The sequence below is a fragment of the Sinocyclocheilus grahami genome, unplaced genomic scaffold (genome assembly GCF_001515645.1).
Source record: "Sinocyclocheilus grahami isolate Dianchi unplaced genomic scaffold, SAMN03320097.WGS_v1.1 scaffold249.1, whole genome shotgun sequence".
Taxonomy (NCBI): domain Eukaryota; kingdom Metazoa; phylum Chordata; class Actinopteri; order Cypriniformes; family Cyprinidae; genus Sinocyclocheilus; species Sinocyclocheilus grahami.
In genome coordinates this window covers 1,172,998-1,195,525 of record NW_015505428.1, presented here as the reverse complement: position 1 = coordinate 1,195,525, position 22,528 = coordinate 1,172,998, and the positions used below count along the sequence as shown (strand labels likewise).

Here is a 22,528-nt window from a genome sequence, read left to right as displayed (position 1 = left end):
TTTGATTGATTATGCATTACCAAACCTCATTTCCCGGCAACCAGCTGTAAAACAGTCAATTGATTTGCCTTCATTTCATAAAGGTGACTTAAGGACACAAAATGCTGGACATTTAACTGAAATTTCAGGCCAAAACTAAAGCGTGAAGGCCATACAGTCATTGAGCTTTAAGAAGCATTAGACATTGATAACACTTGATGACCATATGCTCTGCAGACTGTTCTGATGCTGATATTCCCACGATGGCCTTATCTACTAAAAGTGCCTATTTCTTTAGTCCTTCATTTTCAACATTGTCTGTACAGTTTTCAGTACAGTAGACATACTTTGTAAACCTGGTCACGGGCCATTTTATACAACGGACTGAATGACCTGTTGTCTGTAGGATTGCTGGATTTCCTCTCACTTTGAGAAACATTCGTTCTGGTTCCTTGTAGAGCATCACTGGTGCTAACTTCAGCACATAAGTTGTTAATGAATGTTTGAAACTTGCAACACACCTGCTTGTTAATTAGGTCTTTCTTTTATTGTGGTAAGATATAGACTACTAGGTCAGTAAGATTTATTTATAAAGAAATAAATACTTTTATCCAGGAAGGACACAGGTCTTTACCATATCAAATAAATGTGACCTTGGAGCACAAAAGCAGTGTTAAGTCGCTGGGGGATATTTGTAGCAATAGCCAACAATACATTGTATGGGTCACAATTATCCATGTCTCTTTTATGCCAAAAATCATTAGGATATTAAGTAAAGATCATGTTCCATGAAGATATTTTGTACATTTCCTACCGTAAATATATCAAAACTTAATTTTTGATTAGTAATATGCATTGCTAAGAACTTCATTTGAACAACTTTAAAGATGATTTTCTCAATATTTAGATTTTTTTTGCGCCCTCAGATTCCAGATTTTCAAATATTGTCCTATCCTAACAAACCATACATCAATGGAAAGCTTATTTATTCAGCTTTCAGATGATGCATACATCTCAATTTCACAAAATTGACCCTTATGACTGGTTTTGTGCTCCAGGGTCACAAATACTGTTCTTTTGAAACTTCTATTCATAAAACAATCATAAAAAAATGCATCACGGTTTCCACAAAAATATTAAGCTACGTAGTTGTTTTGAACCTAATAACAGGAAATGTTACTTAAGCACCTGAAATTCAACTTTGTTAATTACATTTTAAAACATATTTTTAAGTTAATAATATTTCACAGTATTACTGTATTTTTGATCAAATAAATGCAGCCGAATATATCAGAGAGCAAGAATTAGTAACATTAAGACCCAGGAGAACTCATTACTGGGTGGTTATGGCTTCTTTCTCTGTGTTCACGCAATTTGGCCTCAATCACACATTAGTGAACTTAAGACAACAAGAGGTGATTATTGAGGCAGTTTCTGATCACTGAGCTGGAGGAGTCCCAGAAAAACACTCCTGTACACACATCCCCAGGTGCAGAGTCAACACAACCTCCATTATTTACTGACTGGAAACAATGTTGGTGAGAAGGAATAAAACAAACAGACTGGAAATAAGCTTCCAGCACACACACACACACACACACACACACTCACACAGTCTCCCTTTTCTCTTGGAATTATTTATTCTAATTTATTTTCCAATGTTTTTGATGCATCACAGCTATTGAATGGTGCTGCCTCGCTTTTCAAAAGTAAAGACCTTTCAGAGGTCTTTCAGGACTTTCAGACTCTGACTATTCAGATTTTCCATTGATCCTTGATCACCCAGCCAATCACCTTCCTCGGTTCAGCCTTGGTCATCTTGGTCATCTGAACAACACTCTCAAAGTAGTCCATAAGCCCATCCTCATTCTGAAATGACGAAGTTATAATATTATTAAAATCTTTTAAATTAATATTAAATATCTATGATGGAAAAAGTAGAAAACATATAACAAATCATGAGATTTATCCAAAACTAAGGAAGCCTGTTTTCACCTCAGAATAAAAATAAGACAGGCAAATGTGGGATAAAAAATATACCAGAGAGCAAGAATTAGTAACATTAAGACCCAGGAGAACTCATTACTGGGTGGTTATGGCTTCTTTCTGTGTGTTCACGCAATTTGGCCTCAATCACACATTAGTGAACTTAAGACAACAAGAGGTGATTATTGAGGCAGTTTCTGATCACTGAGCTGGAGGAGTCCCAGAAAAACACTCCTGTACACACATCCCCAGGCGCAGAGTCAACACAACCTCCATTATTTACTGACTGGAAACAATGTTGGTGAGAAGGAATAAAACAAACAGACTGGAAATAAGCTTCCAGCACACACACACACACACACACACACACACACTCACACAGTCTCCCTTTACTCTTGGAATTATTTATTCTAATTTATTTTCCAATGTTTTTGATGCATCACAGCTATTGAATGGTGCTGCCTCGCTTTTCAAAAGTAAAGACCTTTCAGAGGTCTTTCAGGACTTTCAGACTCTGACTATTCAGATTTTCCATTGATCCTTGATCACCCAGCCAATCACCTTCCTCGGTTCAGCCTTGGTCATCTTGGTCATCTGAACAACACTCTCAAAGTAGTCCATAAGCCCATCCTCATTCTGAAATGACGAAGTTATAATATTATTAAAATCTTTTAAATTAATATTAAATATCTATGATGGAAAAAGTAGAAAACATATAACAAATCATGAGATTTATCCAAAACTAAGGAAGCCTGTTTTCACCTCAGAATAAAAATAAGACAGGCAAATGTGGGATAAAGTGTAGGAAATAAAGTCACACTGTGAGATATGAAGTTATAGCTATGTAATAAAATCGCAATTACGGGAAATAAAGTCACAATTGTGAGATATAAAGTCAATTATGAGAAGCTGGGATTGTGAGATAAAGTGAAATAAAGTTGCAATTATGAATAAAGTCGCAATAACAAGAAATATTTGCAATTGTGAGATGAAGTCAGAATTATGAGAAATAGACGCAATTGTGAGATAGTTGCAGTTACAAGAAATAAAATTGCAATTACAAGGAATTAAGTTGCAATTAAGAGAAATATTTGCAATTGTGAGATATAAAGACAATCATGAGAAGTTGCCGTTACAAGAAATAAAGTTGCAAATATGATCAATAAAGTCACATTTACAAGAAATATTTGTAATTGTGAGATGAAGTCAGAATTACAAGAAACACTCACAATTGTGAGATAGTTGAATTTACAATAAAGTTGCAATTACAAGGAATAAAGTTGCAATTAAGAGAAATGGTTGCAATTGTGAGATATAAAGACAATCATGAGAAGCTGCAATTGTGAGGTAGTTGCAGTTACAAGAAATAAAGTTGCGATTATGATCAATAAAATCACATTTACAAGAAATATTTGTAATTGTGAGATGAAGTCAGAATTACAAGAAACACTCACAATTGTGAGATATAAAGACAATTATGAGAAGTCACAATTGTGAGATAGTTGCAGTTACAAGTAATAAAGTTGCAATTACACTTTCAGAGGTCTTTCAGGACTTTCAGACTCTGACTATTCAGATTTTCCATTGATCCTTGATCACCCAGCCAATCACCTTCCTCGGTTCAGCCTTGGTCATCTTGGTCATCTGAACAACACTCTCAAAGTAGTCCATAAGCCCATCCTCATTCTGAAATGACGAAGTTATAATATTATTAAAATCTTTTAAATTAATATTAAATATCTATGATGGAAAAAGTAGAAAACATATAACAAATCATGAGATTTATCCAAAACTAAGGAAGCCTGTTTTCACCTCAGAATAAAAATAAGACAGGCAAATGTGGGATAAAGTGTAGGAAATAAAGTCACACTGTGAGATATGAAGTTATAGCTATGTAATAAAATCGCAATTACGGGAAATAAAGTCACAATTGTGAGATATAAAGTCAATTATGAGAAGCTGGGATTGTGAGATAAAGTGAAATAAAGTTGCAATTATGAATAAAGTCGCAATAACAAGAAATATTTGCAATTGTGAGATGAAGTCAGAATTATGAGAAATAGACGCAATTGTGAGATAGTTGCAGTTACAAGAAATAAAATTGCAATTACAAGGAATTAAGTTGCAATTAAGAGAAATATTTGCAATTGTGAGATATAAAGACAATCATGAGAAGTTGCCGTTACAAGAAATAAAGTTGCAAATATGATCAATAAAGTCACATTTACAAGAAATATTTGTAATTGTGAGATGAAGTCAGAATTACAAGAAACACTCACAATTGTGAGATAGTTGAATTTACAATAAAGTTGCAATTACAAGGAATAAAGTTGCAATTAAGAGAAATGGTTGCAATTGTGAGATATAAAGACAATCATGAGAAGCTGCAATTGTGAGGTAGTTGCAGTTACAAGAAATAAAGTTGCGATTATGATCAATAAAATCACATTTACAAGAAATATTTGTAATTGTGAGATGAAGTCAGAATTACAAGAAACACTCACAATTGTGAGATATAAAGACAATTATGAGAAGTCACAATTGTGAGATAGTTGCAGTTACAAGTAATAAAGTTGCAATTACAAGGAATAAAGTCGCAATTAAGAGAAATGGTTGCAATTGTGAGATATAAAGACAATCATGAGAAGCTGCAATTGTGAGGTAGTTGCAGTTACAAGAAATAAAGTTGCGATTATGATCAATAAAATCACATTTACAAGAAATATTTGTAATTGTGAGATGAAGTCAGAATTACAAGAAACACTCACAATTGTGAGATATAAAGACAATTATGAGAAGTCACAATTGTGAGATAGTTGCAGTTACAAGTAATAAAGTTGCAATTACAAGGAATAAAGTCGCAATTAAGAGAAATGGTTGCAATTGTGAGATATAAAGACAATCATGAGAAATTGCAATTCTGACAGTCGCAGTTACAAGAAACAACGTTGCAATTACAATAAACAGTTGCAATTGTGATATGAAGTCGAAATTATTAAACAGTCGCAATTGGTAGATAAAAACAATTATGAGAAGTCGCAACTGTGAGATAGTTGCAGTTACAAGAAATAAAGTTGCAATTACGGGGAATAAAGCTGCAATTGATATACAGTATAACAATTATAATAAGTGATTGTGAGATTGTGACAGTTACAAGAAATAAAGTTGCAAAAGTTGCAATAATTTTTCTTTTTAAATCGAGGCAGAATGGAAAATTGTAGCACTTACAAGTGGACCAGTTACAAATACCATTGGAATTAACCATAAAACAACAACAAACACGCACAGCTTGACTGTGGACTTTCTCACCACCAGCGTGAAGCTGTGCTCTTGTACTGTGCCGTACGTCTCCACAAGCCTCGTCCTCTTCACAGACGGCAGCTCTGGCAGCTGGAAGCTCAGCCTGTCAATCACCACAACATGGGCGGGGTCAACGCCTGCAGGCACCGAAGCTTCACTCTCATAAACAAACAGTGGCGGCAAGTTGGGCTCTGGCATGAACCTGAGAGATAAAGAGAGAGAATGCACATGCGTGCAACACAGCAGAAGGCGTGACTCAGGCAGGTCACGTGGGGAAACACAAGAGTTTGTTCTTATCAGGTGCACAGATAAAGCAGCATTTGCGGTGTTCACACAGCATGTGTGTCATCTCATGGCCTAATCTCCATCCCTCTCTGTCTCTCTGTCACACCCTCCTCATATCTCTCTTCAACCTGATCCAGCCACACATGTCCAGCCAATGCTCCAGCGGCGGTCCATCAGAGGCAAGGCCCTCTTAAAAATTTATTCAAAATGAATGTAACACTTTAAGTGATAAAACTAACTGCTGTTTTAATTAATTTAGAAATGTGCATAACTCACATGCATCTCACTGTAGCACAGGCGAGTTCTGATTATTGCATGAAAGCAAGAAGACACGCCTCAGATCGAATTTTCAACGGATATATTTGTTTCTGCCAAAAATGCAGCCGAAATTAAACGGACTTCTTTACACACAGATAACCAATCATGAATACTGTGTGGGTCGGTAAGATTTGTTAAAAGTGTTTTTAAAAAAAGACTGCATCTATGTTTTCAACAGTAATATTGTAAAATATTATTACAATTCTAAATAAATGTTTTCAATTTTAATATATTTAAAAATGTTATTCATTCCTGTGATGGCAAATCTGAATTTTCAACATTACTCCAAGCTCGATTGTCACATGATCCTTCAAAAATCATTCAAAAATGCTGATTTGCTGCTCAAAAGAAACATCTTTTGTTATCAATGTCGGAAAACGATTTTCAGGATTCTTTGAGGAATAGAAAGAACAGCATTTATTTGAAGCTACATTTATTGTAAAAGTTTTTGCGGTCACTTTTTTATCAATGCAGTGTGTCCTTGCTGAATAAAAGAATAATTTCTTTTAAAAGAAAAGTGTGTAGATCAGGGTTCCTCAAATCTTTCCCTGGAGGGCCAATGTGCTGCAGAGTTTAGCTCCAACCCTGATCAAACTCCCCTACCTATGATTTTCTAATGATCCTGAAGGCATTGATTAGCATGCTCATGTGTGCTTGATTAGGGTTAGATTTTCAACGGATATATTTGTTTCTGCCAAAAATGCAGCCGAAATTAAACGGACTTCTTTACACACAGATAACCAATCATGAATACTGTGTGGGTCGGTAAGATTTGTTAAAAGTGTTTTAAAAAAAAGACTGCATCTATGTTTTCAACAGTAATATTGTAAAATATTATTACAATTCTAAATAAATGTTTTCAATTTTAATATATTTAAAAATGTTATTCATTCCTGTGATGGCAAATCTGAATTTTCAACATTACTCCAAGCTCGATTGTCACATGATCCTTCAAAAATCATTCAAAAATGCTGATTTGCTGCTCAAAAGAAACATCTTTTGTTATCAATGTCGGAAAACGATTTTCAGGATTCTTTGAGGAATAGAAAGAACAGCATTTATTTGAAGCTACATTTATTGTAAAAGTTTTTGCGGTCACTTTTTTATCAATGCAGTGTGTCCTTGCTGAATAAAAGAATAATTTCTTTTAAAAGAAAAGTGTGTAGATCAGGGTTCCTCAAATCTTTCCCTGGAGGGCCAATGTGCTGCAGAGTTTAGCTCCAACCCTGATCAAACTCCCCTACCTATGATTTTCTAATGATCCTGAAGGCATTGATTAGCATGCTCATGTGTGCTTGATTAGGGTTAGAACTAAACTGCAGGAAAGTGGATCTCGTGGGCCAGATTTGAGGATCCCTGGTGTAGACGGAAAGTGGCTTTTCAGTCATTTAGAAATGTTTATATTGGTCATAGTCTGTAGATGGCACTGCATGATTTGCTCCATTTCTTTACTGCTTCCAGTGCATTATCACAGCGACACAAGTCTTCCTGTCCTCTTCCTCCTCTGTTTTGTTCCCCCGATCACTCTCTCACTCCCTCCATGTCACCATATTCACTTTCATCCATCTCCCACACTGCCTTATCTGTCTAGAAACTCACTTTCCTTTCACCTGTTTCCCTTTTCTCCTGCACTGTCCATCTTCCCTCTGCTCACTGTCCTCTTGTGTATTTCTTTTTCCTGACTCCACAGAATGGAGCAGATTTGACTCACATGAAAGTTTCACAGAGGGTTATGCTCACCTGTAGTCTTGCAGGCCTTCCTTATCCCTCAGCAGAATTGTGTTACTGGTGAGAGAAAGAATAAATAAGTTATAGTTAAACAAACAAACAAACAAAAAAATACAAGAAAAGAATGCTATGATAGATTACTCTTACAGGCACTGAGAGTGTACATGTACAGAATAATGTGTAGCAAGGAGGGAAAAATATTTATATTTTTATTTTATTTTATATTACTTTATAATATTTTATTTTATTATAGACTACTATTTTGGTGGAAATTAAAATTTGTGAATTTTAAGAATAGCAGCATCAGCCAATATCTAAGCATTATGGGGCATTCACAATTTTTGTCATTACAGTAATTACTCAACATTCTTAACACTATTAACATAAAAATCAATACATGTAATTTGAATAATCAACAGACAAAACTACAATACAACAACTTCAATGCCTTCTTAATAAACTTCTATTAACTTTAATCAGTAAAGTTTATTTATCTTATTAAAGGGATAGTTCACCCAAAAATTCTTAATAAATGATGACAGAATTTTCATTGTTGCACGAACTGTCCCTTTAAGCAGGATATTAGGTCTTAGTGATGCAACTGTGCAAGCTACATTAAACCGTATTGGATATCTTTTGTTTATTTTTAGATTAACCTCATAATTATTAACCTGAAGGGGCTTAATGTCCAGCTCACTGTACACGATCTTGATAATTGCATGGCTACTAACCAAATAACAAATATTTTAACCAAACATTGTAGAAATTATGTGAGAAGAGACCAAAAGTCAATTATAGTTCAGCTGACATTGTGCAAAGATATCTGACCATAGACTGCTGCGACTGACTAATTAGAATAAAGTATTCCAGAAGTTTGTGTACTGAACACTAATAGATTGGTGGTTTGTGCAGATCATATGCAAGAGCAGGAGGACACAGCTGTGAGAAGTGACTTTTATTTCATGGGCAGACGCTCACAATAATACTGCTCTGTCATCTGTAGAGAGCACGAGTTAGTGTGTATGTCTGGTGCTGCCATGTGAACAAGTCGACACTACTGAGGTCAAATGACCGCATTCATCTTCTGTCACAGATGGACAGGAAAAAGACCAAGGGAACAGTATGCGGCCCATGACTAAATGCAACATTTCCTGAGTCACTATTCACAAGCGCAGCAGAATCTACAGCGCCACAACAAAATAAATGATATTTTGTGAGTTGTGAGGTTGCATTTTGAATTGAACATGAGGTAAAAAGACAACATGTCTGGCTATTGTGTTGTCTTCACGGGCTGCACACAAAAAAACAGCATGACAAGTGTAGTCCGATTCATGAACAAATGTATTAAACAGAGTGGTACCTGACTTACACAACCGTTCAAAATTAGGTCTCTTTCAGCATTATTGCTCCAGTCTTCACTGTAATCATTCTAATTTGGTACTCAAGAAACATTTCTTATGTTAAACAGTTATGCTGCTTAATATTTTTTATGGAAACTGTGATTTTCTTTCTTTTACGACATTTTTTCAGGATTCTGTGATTAATAGAAAGTTCAAAAGAACAGCATTTATTTGAATTAGATTTTTTTTTAACTATGTAAAAGTCTTTACCTTCACAGTTGAACGCTTCCTTGCTGAATAAAAAAAGTATTATTTTCTTATCGTATAAGCAGTGAATGAATCATGACTTTCAGTGATGTCCAGCTCGAATCACACTAGCATGCGTTGATGTTCACCAGTTTTTTTGTAATAAATAACATTTTAATAAAAATTTTAAAAAATCATCAAAACATTAAATTATGAATTAAATCTTTAAAAAATGTTTCCAAAATTGTGTTTTGGTATTATAACCATGTTCTCATATGGGACAGAATTCTGTCAGAAACACAGACTAACCCTCAATGTGTGCAATGAGCATTTAATCTGACATTTTTATTTTAAGTAAATTTTAAGTGGCTGTGGGTTTAAAATGTAATAAGGAACCAATATAGAATCTGAGACTCAAACCATGTAAAACACAGATCGTCTAACTGCATTGATCTCACAGGAGAATGCAGTGCTTGTGGAAATCTGCCTGTTCTGGGCCTCCTTACCCAGATTTGCCGTTGAATGCTCGGGTCTCATTAAGAACCGTCCAACCGCTCTGCAGAACCTCCATCTGTCTCTGGATCTCGCAGTCTACGGAACATGTACCAAGAGAGAACCAATCAAACTCTTAACACAACAAAAGAGCCTAAAGTGCTTTTCAAATGCTTGTGCATCAGCATTTCTCCTGAGGACTACTTAAAGGGATAGTTCACCCAAAAATGAAAATTCTGTCATTAATTACACATCCTCATGTCGTCCCAAACACGTAAGACCTTCGTTCATCTTCAGAACACAAATTGAGATATTTTTGATGAAATCCGGGAGCTTTCTGACCCTGCACAGACACGTTCAAGGCCCAGAAAGGCAGTAAGGACATTGTTAAAATAGTCCGTGTGACATCAGTGGTTCAATCGTAATGTTATAAAGCTACGAGAATACTTTTGGTGTGCAAAGAAAACAAAAATAACAACTTTATTCAACAAATTCTTACTACCTTTCTGGGCCATAAAATGCTTCAGTTGCGTTGCTGTCTATGCTGGGTCTGAAAGCTCTTGGAAAATATCCTAATTTGTGTTCTGAAGATGAACGAAGGTCTTACGGGTCTGGAATGACATGAGGGTGAGTAATTAATTACAGAAATTTCATTTCTGGGGGAACTATCCCTTTAATTAAAAAAGCTTGGGGGGGTTGTAGAAAACACTAAACACTTAGTACTTTAGTTTTACGACAATGCACAGTATACTGTATAATAGCTGTCTTTACAGGACATCACAACTAAATGTATTAAAGATTCATTAAATTGTATAACTTTCTATGAGGGATCAGTGTAAAATGGGGTTAAAAGAATCATGCCATACTCAGCGATTCAAATGTTTCTTCTTTCGTTTATTGACAGCACTGTTTAATCTCCTTGTCCTTGACAGGCCTGTTTATGTGGGTCTTCAACACTCATTATTTTCTTGGATCAAATCAGTCAGATTTCCTTTTGAGTGAAACTCCCGCTTTCAAAAGCACAACTTGGTGATTGAAATTATGATGTTATGTGCATGTGTGTGTGTTTCAGCAGCGGAGATGATGGCTTCTGCAGCCTTTCTTCAACGGCGCACATCTTGACAGAGCATTTAACACGAGACAGAGACGGAGCGAGGTGAAAATGCTTATTGTTCACATTGCTTATCTAGGGTTTGCAGTCTGACTTTGGCATAATTACACACAGACTCTCATTCCCTCCAACTGATGCTGGACTAAATGTGACAAGCACACAAGAAAAGCGACTTCCAGCTATTACTAAAGTGTGTGTGAATACGAATGCAGCATGATTAAAACATTTCTGAAACCCACTGGCTCTTGCTGTACTGAGGAATGCCTAGAGAATTTAATTGAAGACCTTCTTCAATGCAACCGGGAGATCTTGATATCCATAAAATTCTTTCTCAGTATCCTTACCCACATCTTGACAGAGCATTTAACACGAGACAGAGACGGAGCGAGGTGAAAATGCTTATTGTTCACGTTGCTTATCTAGGATTTGCAGTCTGACTTTGGCATAATTGATGCTGGACTAAATGTGACAAGCACACAAGAAAAGCGACTTCCAGCTATTACTAAAGTGTGTGTGAATACGAATGCAGCATGATTAAAACATTTCTGAAACCCACTGGCTCTTGCTGTACTGAGGAATGCCTAGAGAATTTAATTGAAGACCTTCTTCAATGCAACCGGGAGATCTTGATATCCATAAAATTCTTTCTCAGTATCCTTACCTATGGCTTTGGCCAGGTGCCTCACGCTGTTGATATTTTTGACCTCTGTCCTCACTCCCAAAGGCTCTCCAGGTCGATGCATGGACACATTGGCATCAACTCTAAGCTGCCCCGCTGTGAGAAGAGAGAAAGTGGGATCTGATATGAGAATCACTCCAAACAGTCATTACAATTCACCCATCCACAGCTCTCAAAACCCGTGCTTAACAAACAGTGCATGCATTTGAATTTGAATGATTTATTTGCATGAAATACAGTACTCTGGAGTGCCCTGTGCACTGTTGAATAGTCAGCACCAGATAAACAATTTGCTGCATTTTGCTTCAGAGGGTTTTGATTAAACAAGAGCTATTGAATTTTTCATCACAGGAAGACAATAGGCTGATTGAGCGGTGACACTTTAAGAAGGAACAGGTCAGTTATTTCCTCATTAATGTGACCCTGCAGCACAAAAGCAGTCTTACATTTGATCAATGTGCTTAAAGTGTGTAATTGAAACTATGACTCACTCACATTACGATTCAAGAATTCAAACATCTCAGTGCATTCAAAGCACAAATATTAAATAAACAAAGTTTACATAGTCAGAGAAAAGAGAGACCATTGGTGAGGGAGGCCCATCACAGTCCTTTTGTGTTATATAGCCTACTCATTTGGCCCTGATAGTATGCATTCAGTGTCCAGATGTTAAATTTGTGTGTGCAAATTTTAAAAACTCGTGAACATTTGCTCATTTGCAATACATCTTCAAAGCATTTCCTGTCAGTTGTTTGAATGGCATTTAGAAGATCTTTCTGCAATATTCCTGATTTATGATGTATGTGAGTCCACATCTGTTTATTAGATGTCCTATCCTAACAAATCTTACATCAATGGAAAGCTTACTCATTCAGTTTCAGATAATGTATAAATCTCAATTTCGAAAAATTGACCATCATGACTGTTTTGGTCCAGGGTCATATTTGAATGTGTGTCTCCTACACAAACATTGCATTTGATCAATGTTCTTAAAGTGTGTAATTGAAACTATGACTCACTCACATTACGAGTCAAGAATTCAAACATCTCAGTGCATTCAAAGCACAAATATTAAATAAACAAAGTTTACATAGTCAGAGAAAAGAGAGACCATTGGTGAGGGAGGCCCATCACAGTCCTTTTGTGTTATATAGCCTACTCATTTGGCCCTGATAGTATGCATTCAGTGTCCAGATGTTAAATTTGTGTGTGCAAATTTTAAAAACTCGTGAACATTTGCTCATCTGCAATACATCTTCAAAGCATTTCCTGTCAGTTGTTTGAATGGCATTTAGAAGATCTTTCTGCAATATTCCTGATTTATGATGTATGTGAATCCACATCTGTTTATTAGATATTTGATATGCACTCTTTAATAGACATCTTGGTGACGTACAGAATAGCATGTACTGGGCTGGCCGATATATTGAATATTAATGATTTTGCTGCCAATATAAAATGAAGCAATATGATTAGTGTGGTAATTGTAACAACTTTTTTAGCCATGATGTTTTATAAACACTGTGTCATTGGATTACTTTTGCAATCCTTATTTGTCTAAGTTTTCATAGTAAATCTTTAATTTAAACGTCAGTAGCAAAAAAGTCTGTAGGTTCAGTTAATCTCTGTGATTCAGTTCAAACTGTCCTTTTCACTGCATCTTGACGCAACAATTTGTTTGCTTCATTACTCAAAAATGTTTCTGGAAAATTGCACAGAAATTGTAACGTAATGCATTGTTAAAATATTAGTAAGATTCAGTTAAAATATGTAAATATTGCAGTTTATTAAAATGAAACTGATTAAATGTCATTCTTCCTTGTGTTTATGTTTGCAATACATCTTCAAAGCATTTCCTGTCAGTTGTTTGAATGGCATTTAGAAGATCTTTCTGCAATATTCCTGATTTATGATGTATGTGAGTCCACATCTGTTTATTAGATATTTGATATGCACTCTTTAATAGACATCTTGGTGACGTACAGAATAGCATGTACTGGGCTGGCCGATATATTGAATATTAATGATTTTGCTGCCAATATAAAATGAAGCAATATGATTAGTGTGGTAATTGTAACACAACTTTTTTAGCCATGATGTTTTATAAACACTGTGTCATTGGATTACTTTTGCAATCCTTATTTGTCTAAGTTTTCATAGTAAATCTTTCATTTAAATGTCAGTAGCAAAAAAGTCTGTAGGTTCAGTTAATCTCTGTGATTCAGTTCAAACTGTCCTTTTCACAGCATCTTGACGCAACCATTTGTTTGCTTCATTACTCAAAAATGTTTCTGGAAAATTGCACAGAAATTGTAACGTAATGCATTGTTAAAATATTAGTAAGATTCAATTAAAATATGTAAATATTGCAGTTTATTAAAATGAAACTGATTAAATGTCATTCTTCCTTGTGTTTATGTAACGAAAAACAGTAAGGGGAAAGTTCCTTAATTGTCTTAACTAGATTTTACTGTATTTTACTTCATGCATCTAAACATAATCTATTTCACAACAGGACCTATTTGGTCAAAATGATGTATTTTAGACAAAAAAACAAATTACAGAGCAAGCACATCAGTATTGAAATATGCCCTGAAAATAACCAAAAGGCAGCCCTTATGGATACTGGATGGATTACTAACTATGATAATGTTGGTGCAAGCAAGGTGATATGTGTCAGAGACCCATATAAATGTGCATAGACAGGGTTCTGATCAATGTTAGCAGTAGGGGCTGTATTCAATCACCGGCCATGTTCGCCTGGCAGGTGCCCAGAGCCTGCAAAATGAGCTGAAGCTCTCTGACAGCAGCTGCTGCCTCCTCTCCACAACACATCTCTGGCTCCATCACCAGCTCCATCAGACTTACACCTACAGACACATTCATATCAGACACCGTCCACAAAGCTACAGACTTCATGTCTCTGTATAAGAGTGAAGACGCAGCAGCACCTGCCCTGTTGAGATCTATGAGAGTCTGGCTGCGTTCTTCATCATGGAGACTCTTCCCACTGTCTTGCTCAAGCTGGATCTGCTTGATTTTCACACTCTTGGCTACAACTTGGTTTCTTCTGCAACCTTCAAATTGACTGTAGACCAGCATGCCATCCACTGCTATAGGAACCTTCTGCTGAGTGATCTGGTAGCCTGCTTGCAAACACACACACCAAACCGTTTTAATTGCTAGTTTATCTAGACCTAAACAGATCTATTACACATCTGTGTCTGACCAAGGGTTTCCAAACAGCAGCAGAGTGCTAGGAGAGCCAAATAAAAAAATATGTGACCCTGGAGCACAAAAGCAGTGATAAGGGACAATTTTGTGAAATTGAGATTTATACATCATCTGAAAGCTGAATGAATAAGCTTGTCGCAATTACCTTTTTTATTTTTTATTCCGCAGCAGAAACAGGCTTCCATAATAAAAAGCATAAGAGACTTCCAAAACATAAAAAAATATATATTTGCTTTAAAAACTTTGTATTTATAATATTTTTGCACAGTATAAATTGGGTTTTACACGGTAAAATATATTTGGTTTTTGCATTTCAGGGAATCATCATTTTTGGATGTCTGTAGCATCAACAACACTGCTGTGCTTTGGCTTAGACCTCAACCTGACTTGAAAATTAAATAAATGGCCTTAAAATATCATTAATGCATAATCACAGAAGTCTTCTGTCATCAGAATCTCATCTGGTGTTTGACAGGGTTGGTAGTGTTGAAAGGCCAGGGTTAAGGTTATGACAAAATGAAAACGCATACAGATACTTGTGATCTGGCAACATTTCTGACCTCTTTCGGTTTCACCGCAAAGCAAAACAGGGCACTCGTAACTGTTGCTATGGCAACTCCGTGACCAAAAGCCACTGGAAATATAGCATGGTTACTGGCATGCAAAAGAGTAAAGGAAAGAAAAAAAGCAATTAGCCATTACCATCTGTGTGTTGTACCTGATCAACTAACTCATCCTGGCCACAAAAAACAAACAAACATAAGCAGTGAAGAAATTAAATTAGCGCTAATGAAGAGTGACAGACTCCCTCCTCCACTTCAATGTCAAATCAGACTGTTGTCCGAGCTCACCTTTGATTATTTTGGCGTAAAATTGATTTTGCAATCTGTTTGGTAATACAGTATATGTTATATCACAATAGACAAAATACAGAAAAAGAGGATGATATGACTGCACAAATCATTCTTCCTGCAGTTCAAATACAAGCATTAATTAGAATGCTTTTGTCTTTCTGATATTTTGTGTCAGAATTAAAATGACATTCCCATTTCATCTAATAATACTTTTTAATTATGAGTTAATCTCACATGCTGTATCTTTGCACAAGAGAATCAGGGCATCTTCAATTATGAATTTAATATAATATATAATTTAGCCAAACAATTGTTGAAAAAAACCCAATAGAGCACAACAGGTGGGTTCCAAATGGGGGAATCTCATTTATTTTCTCCAAAGAAAATTTGATTTTTAATGATGATATCAAATAAATCTTTCAGGAAAAAGTACATTGAGCTCTGGTGTTGTTAAGAGAAAGCATATGCTTCTGTAGAAACTACACATCAGTGTGAATTCAACTTCATTTTAAGAAAATCTACATGTACTACATTACCCACGCTGCTCAAAAGAGATCGACCAATAGGAAAAGCCATTGTTACCATGGAAGCAGGAAATGTAGCCCCCCATAAAACATCTCTCTATGTTCAAAATCAGCTCATTCACTTACGTATATATACTGAATATTATAAACTAGCTAATTGTCCTGAAGTCGATGGACTTTTGGTTAACGGCCTGAAATAAGGTCTGTGGTTTACACAAGCTCAAGATATTTTCACCTTTTATTCTACAACCTAAAATCTTTCAGTAATACTTGCATGTGGCTAAATGGGACATTAAACGTCATCACACCGAACAGTTAGACTCATTTACTCACTAACGCGCTTGTGTTTATCATCACACTCCTGCAAACTATTCGAACTGAAACTTTCAGGGAACTTTTTAAAATTAAGACAGACAGCGTCGTCTTAATGTTGGTGATGTTCAAGTCATGCAACCGTAGTTTGTTTATAGCTTATATGTTTAGCTTTTCACTTTTGCAGACTGTATTCAGGCTTCAAATAAAAGATGCATTCATTTGTGAAGATTATCATGACGAACAAAATGTGCAAGAATCATAAACCTTTGTTGGTCACGGAGCTTATTCTCTGCAATAATCCCTTTTTTTTTTGGTTTGATACGAAATTCTGGGTCGGCCTACAAAAATCCGTCATTACTGCAGTGCTCTATTAATTATTCACAATGTTCTCATTAAAACGTACACACTTCTACCTGTTTGTGATGTCCTTTTTTTGCTTTAAATGAAATGTTGCAGTGTTGTGATTCATCTCAGAGCTGGCTGAATTGGCTTAGAAATCTTGAATTAGCTTAAAAATGTTTATATTCATTTCTTTTTTAAATGTCTGCAGCCAAGGCCACTGAGAAAGTGGACAGGCATTGCTGAGAACTATTGAACTAGTGATGAATTGAGCGATGCATCACAAAGTTTTATTCTTATTCCTTTATTTATTTTCTAAACGCTCTCAGGATAATATTCGCAGGAGGTGGGTTGAATACCAAAGCTGAAACATCGCTCGGACCAGTCCTTGAATGTTTTATGCTTTTAAGAGCTGACACTGTTATTCATCCACATTAGTGGTAGCTATTCTGTTTCCTACCTGTTCAGCATGCTTCACTGCTTCATTAAAGCTCAGGAAAAGAGAGAGATGCACTGGATATATGTGCATGTCTCTTTGACAAACGATGGATCCATAAAGCAGCTGATCAAAAATAACATCCACATAGAGCTGGAAGCGTATGAAAGATGTTTTCGTCCATTGCATTTGCATCATCAGCACTTCTATACACGAAGATAAAACTAAGAAACGCTGACAAATTCATTAAGCACCTATATACACTACCGTTCAAAAGTTTGGGATCAGAACGATTTGCAATGTTTTTAAAGAAGTCTCTTCTGCTCATCAAGGCTGCATTCATTTGATCAAAAATACAGGAAAAAACAGTAATCTCGCAAAATGTTATTACAATATAAAATAATGGTTTCTATTTTAATATCCTTTAAAATATAATTTATTTCTGTGATGCAAAGCTGAATTTCCATCAGCCATTATTCCAGTGTAAAGTGTCACATGATCCTTCAGAAATCATTCTAATATGCTGATTTATTATTAGAATTATCAACAGTTGTGCTGCACAATATTCTTTTGGAAACTGTGATACTTTTTTCAGGATTCTTTGATGAATAAAAAGTTAAAAAGAACAGCATTTATTCAAAAAATAAATATTTTCCAACAATATAAATCTTTGCTATCACTTATTTTATAACTGTTGAACGGTAGTGTATATTGTTAGAAAAGATTTCTATTTTAAATAAATGCTCTTCTTTTTAACTTTTTATTCATCAAAGATTCCTGAAAAAAAGCATCACAGGTTCCAAAAAATCTTTAAGCAGCACAACAGTCTCCAGCACTGATAATAAATCAGCATATTATACTGATTTCTGAAGATCATGTGATGCTGCAGACTGGAGTAATGATGCTGAAAATACAGCTTTGATCACAGGAATAAATGTGATTTTAATGTATATTAAAATAGAAAAACTAACATAATAATATTTCACAATATTACATTTTTGATCAAATAAATGCAACCTTGATGAGCATAAGAGACTTCTTTAAAAAACATTAAAAATCGTTCTGATCCCAAACTTTTGAACGGTAGTGTATATAGGTGCTTAATGAATTTGTCAGCGTTTCTTAGTTTTATCTTCGTGTATAGAAGTGCTGATGATGCAAATGCAATGGACGAAAACATCTTTCATACGCTTCCAGCTCTATGTGGATGTTATTTTTGATCAGCTGCTTTATGGATCCATCGTTTGTCAAAGAGACATGCACATATATCCAGTGCATCTCTCTCTTTTCCTGAGCTTTAATGAAGCAGTGAAGCATGCTGAACAGGTAGGAAACAGAATAGCTACCACTAATGTGGATGAATAACAGTGTCAGCTCTTAAAAGCATAAAACATTCAAGGACTGGTCCGAGCGATGTTTCAGCTTTGGTATTCAACCCACCTCCTGCGAATATTATCCTGAGAGCGTTTAGAAAATAAATAAAGGAATAAGAATAAAACTTTGTGATGCATCGCTCAATTCATCACTAGTTCAATAGTTCTCAGCAATGCCTGTCCACTTTCTCAGTGGCCTTGGCTGCAGACATTTAAAAAAGAAATGAATATAAACATTTTTAAGCTAATTCAAGATTTCTAAGCCAATTCAGCCAGCTCTGAGATGAATCACAACACTGCAACATTTCATTTAAAGCAAAAAAAGGACATCACAAACAGGTAGAAGTGTGTACGTTTTAATGAGAACATTGTGAATAATTAATAGAGCACTGCAGTAATGACGGATTTTTGTAGGCCGACCCAGAATTTCGTATCAAACCAAAAAAAAAAGGGATTATTGCAGAGAATAAGCTCCGTGACCAACAAAGGTTTATGATTCTTGCACATTTTGTTCGTCATGATAATCTTCACAAATGAATGCATCTTTTATTTGAAGCCTGAATACAGTCAAATCAGCATATTATACTGATTTCTGAAGATCATGTGATGCTGCAGACTGGAGTAATGATGCTGAAAATACAGCTTTGATCACAGGAATAAATGTGATTTTAATGTATATTAAAATAGAAAAACTAACATAATAATATTTCACAATATTACATTTTTGATCAAATAAATGCAACCTTGATGAGCATAAGAGACTTCTTTAAAAAACATTAAAAATCGTTCTGATCCCAAACTTTTGAACGGTAGAGTATGTGTGCAGCTCAGGGAACTCACAGGCATGTCTGCATAAAAATAGTGCTTCCTGTCAAACAGCGACTTCCTGTTGAGAGCGAGGCCTGTCAATACAGCCGCTTCCACACATCTTCTGTTCAGCACCTTAGGAAATTTAATAGCATCTATAAATGCAATGATATGACAGATATAATGTAGATCTAAGAAAGTTAATTTGACGTTAATTCAATTCATTTACATACTGGCAGTGTTCCTGGTAATGAAGCATCGAAATGTGAGACAAGAGAGTTTGGTGGAGCCAAGAATCTAACACGAGACCCAGAGAAGAGCTTTGAAGTGGACTGAATCTGAGCGTGGACTTCCAGACCCACAACACCAACCATCTGAGGAAGACTAGGAAACAAAGCACAAGAGATGAAGAGTTGGTGGCGCCCGAACTGATGGCACTTTACAGTAACTTTCATAAACCGGGTATTAAAAGACATCAGCAGCTCAATTCCAATCAATTATGAATGGAATTATTAATACTGATAAGACTAGGGCTAGCTGTCACACAGGGAAGCTGTCAAAAACGTGTCAAAAGTCCAATAACACAAACGTTCTTTCTCTACAAATTGGTTTTGTATGTTTGCTTCAAAGTCCCACACTACTGTTGTAACTCCACCACAAGTGTGGAGTTAGCAAGATTTTTTTAACAGAAATTAATACTTTTATTCAGCAACGACACATTAAATTGATCAAGAGACAGTAAAGACATTTATAATGTTACAAAAGATATATATATATATATATATATATATATATATATATATATCTTTTGTAACATTATAAATGTCTTTACTGTCTCTTGATCAATTTAATGTGTCGTTGCTGAATAAAAGTATTAATTTCTGTTAAAAAAATCTTGCTAACTCCACACTTGTGTTGGAAACAGTTTTAATGCTTAATATTTTTTTTGGAAACTGTGATACTTTTATCAGGATTCTTTGATGAGTGAAAATTAAAAAAGAACAGCATTTATTCAAAATATAAATCCTTTCTAACAATATACACTACCGTTCAAAAGTTTGGGGTCAGTAATTTATTTATTTTTACTTTTTTGAAATAAATTAATGCTTTTATTCAGCAAGGATGTGTTCAATTGATAAAAAGTGATTATAAAGACTTATATTGTTAGAAAAGATTTCTATTTTGAATAAATGATGTTCTTTTTAAATTTTCACTCATCAAAGAATCCTGAAAAAAGTATCACAGTTTCCCAAAAAAATATTAAGCATTAAAACTGTTTCCAACACTAATAATAAATCAGTATATTAGCATGATTTCTGAAGATCATGTGACACTGAAGACTGGAGGAATGATGCTGAAAATACAGCTGCGCATCACAGGAATAAATTACATCGTAAAATATATTAATATAGAAAACAGCTATTTTAAATCATAATAATGTTTTACAATATTTATGTTTTTACATTTTACATCAGCTTTGATGAGCATAAGAGGCGTCTCTATAACATTACACCCAAACTTTTGAAAGTTTAAAACCCTCTAAAATAGAATAATTGTGTGAATTTTCTTACCCAAACTAAAATTCCAATATTGTCAGATTTTTCTTACACAATAAACTTTTTTATTTATTTATTTTTTGCATCCAAGACTAAAAAGAACAAAAACTTACTACTACGAAATATTTAAATGGAGTAAAAATGTGACAACTAGCAATGGTGGTCTCCAAATGCACTTTAATTAATGAGCTATGATCATTTAGATTGCAATAAATATTATTCATTAAGGATGTTTCGTAAATTACTTAGTTATTAGTATTTAATAACACTGTTCAGAGCGCATGTAAAGTCAAAGTCAGCATTCAAGCGAGTCTCAAATCTGCACACTGTACACCACATTAAATAATTTGATTAATTCGATTGTCTCCAAACTATGAACCTCCAACCTAGAAAGCATTTGATGCCTACCTTTTAAAAATGCACTTTGGGCTGAAGTTGACTTTTGGATCCAGATGTCCATATTGTCCTTATCACGACATTAAAAGTATCACTATGATATAAACGTTGTGATGTATTAGCATATTTCCTTAGTTTGAAGAGCATACTGTAATATCCTGAAGAGGAGGCTGCCATGTTTTTGTGTGCGGGCAGATGGTACATGTAGTTTTACAGAGCCGCGAGTGAAGGAAAAAACTACAACTCCCATAATGGCACAATGGCAACGTTTCCGGCGACTTCTTTTGACTGCATCCACAAGCTATTGGCGGGAGATTCAGGCATGGTCATCTTTAAGCACTTCACGACTCGCTTTTTGCTTGTTTACGGTACAGATGGCACTGCAGCAAAACGGGACCGGATCCAAACACAATGCTGAGACTTCAAGCAGTCAGCAAAGTTCACGGATTTGCCAAGAAATACACTGAATACAAGGACTGATTTCGGGGAGCTGATGTTGAGTGCCTTAAACTGTAAAAATCCACTGTGCTCTTAAACGTTGCTATAGTTAAATATGCAAACGTCCAGCTTTTTAAAGTGTGTATGTAAGAAACCTGTTTGCACATTTCCACTTAGTTTTAAAGTCCTCCTAATGTATTATTTTACCAAACAAAAGCTGCTATGGACAAGTGTACGTTGCTTTGCTGTTTAGTGTTTTTGCTTCATCACAGTAAAGTGTTTTGCAGCTCACATGGTCTCTGTGTTCACTGTGGAAACATTGTATCTGGCACTAATCAAGTATTTTAGGAATCCAGGTCTTCAAGTCAAAGATGAATGGAATAGTGTAACCGGAGCACGCCGATGAAGAGCTGACCGTGCGTGACCTTTCCAACGTGATTACGTAATGCGTGAAGTCCGGCTAGTGCAAGACGAGCATTTAGGGTTAAAAAGTATATAAATGTTTATTTTTTTAGAAATGACCTATCTTTTCACTAAGACTCTTATTCCTCGGCTGGGATCGTGTAGCTGCACTGAAACTGCATTTTGGACCTTCAGCCCGTTGGTCCCCATTGAAGTCCGTTATATGGAGAGAAATCAATGTTTTCTTCAAAAACCTTAATTTTGTTGCGACTGAAGATGGAAAGACATGAACATCTTGGATGACATGTTGAGTAAATTAATCGGGACATTTTTATTCTGGCGACTGTGCTGTTAGGCATAGGTTTCAGTATGATAATGCTCCTTTTATAT

The 22,528-nt window shown here is 35.4% G+C and overlaps 1 pseudogene; it reads right to left on the bottom strand.

Moving 5' to 3' along the window:
* The window catches only part of LOC107598294 (glutamyl-tRNA(Gln) amidotransferase subunit B, mitochondrial-like), a 22,335-nt pseudogene extending 860 nt beyond the window's left edge, over positions 1–21,475 (bottom strand).
* Between the last annotated feature and the right edge of the window lie 1,053 nt (positions 21,476–22,528).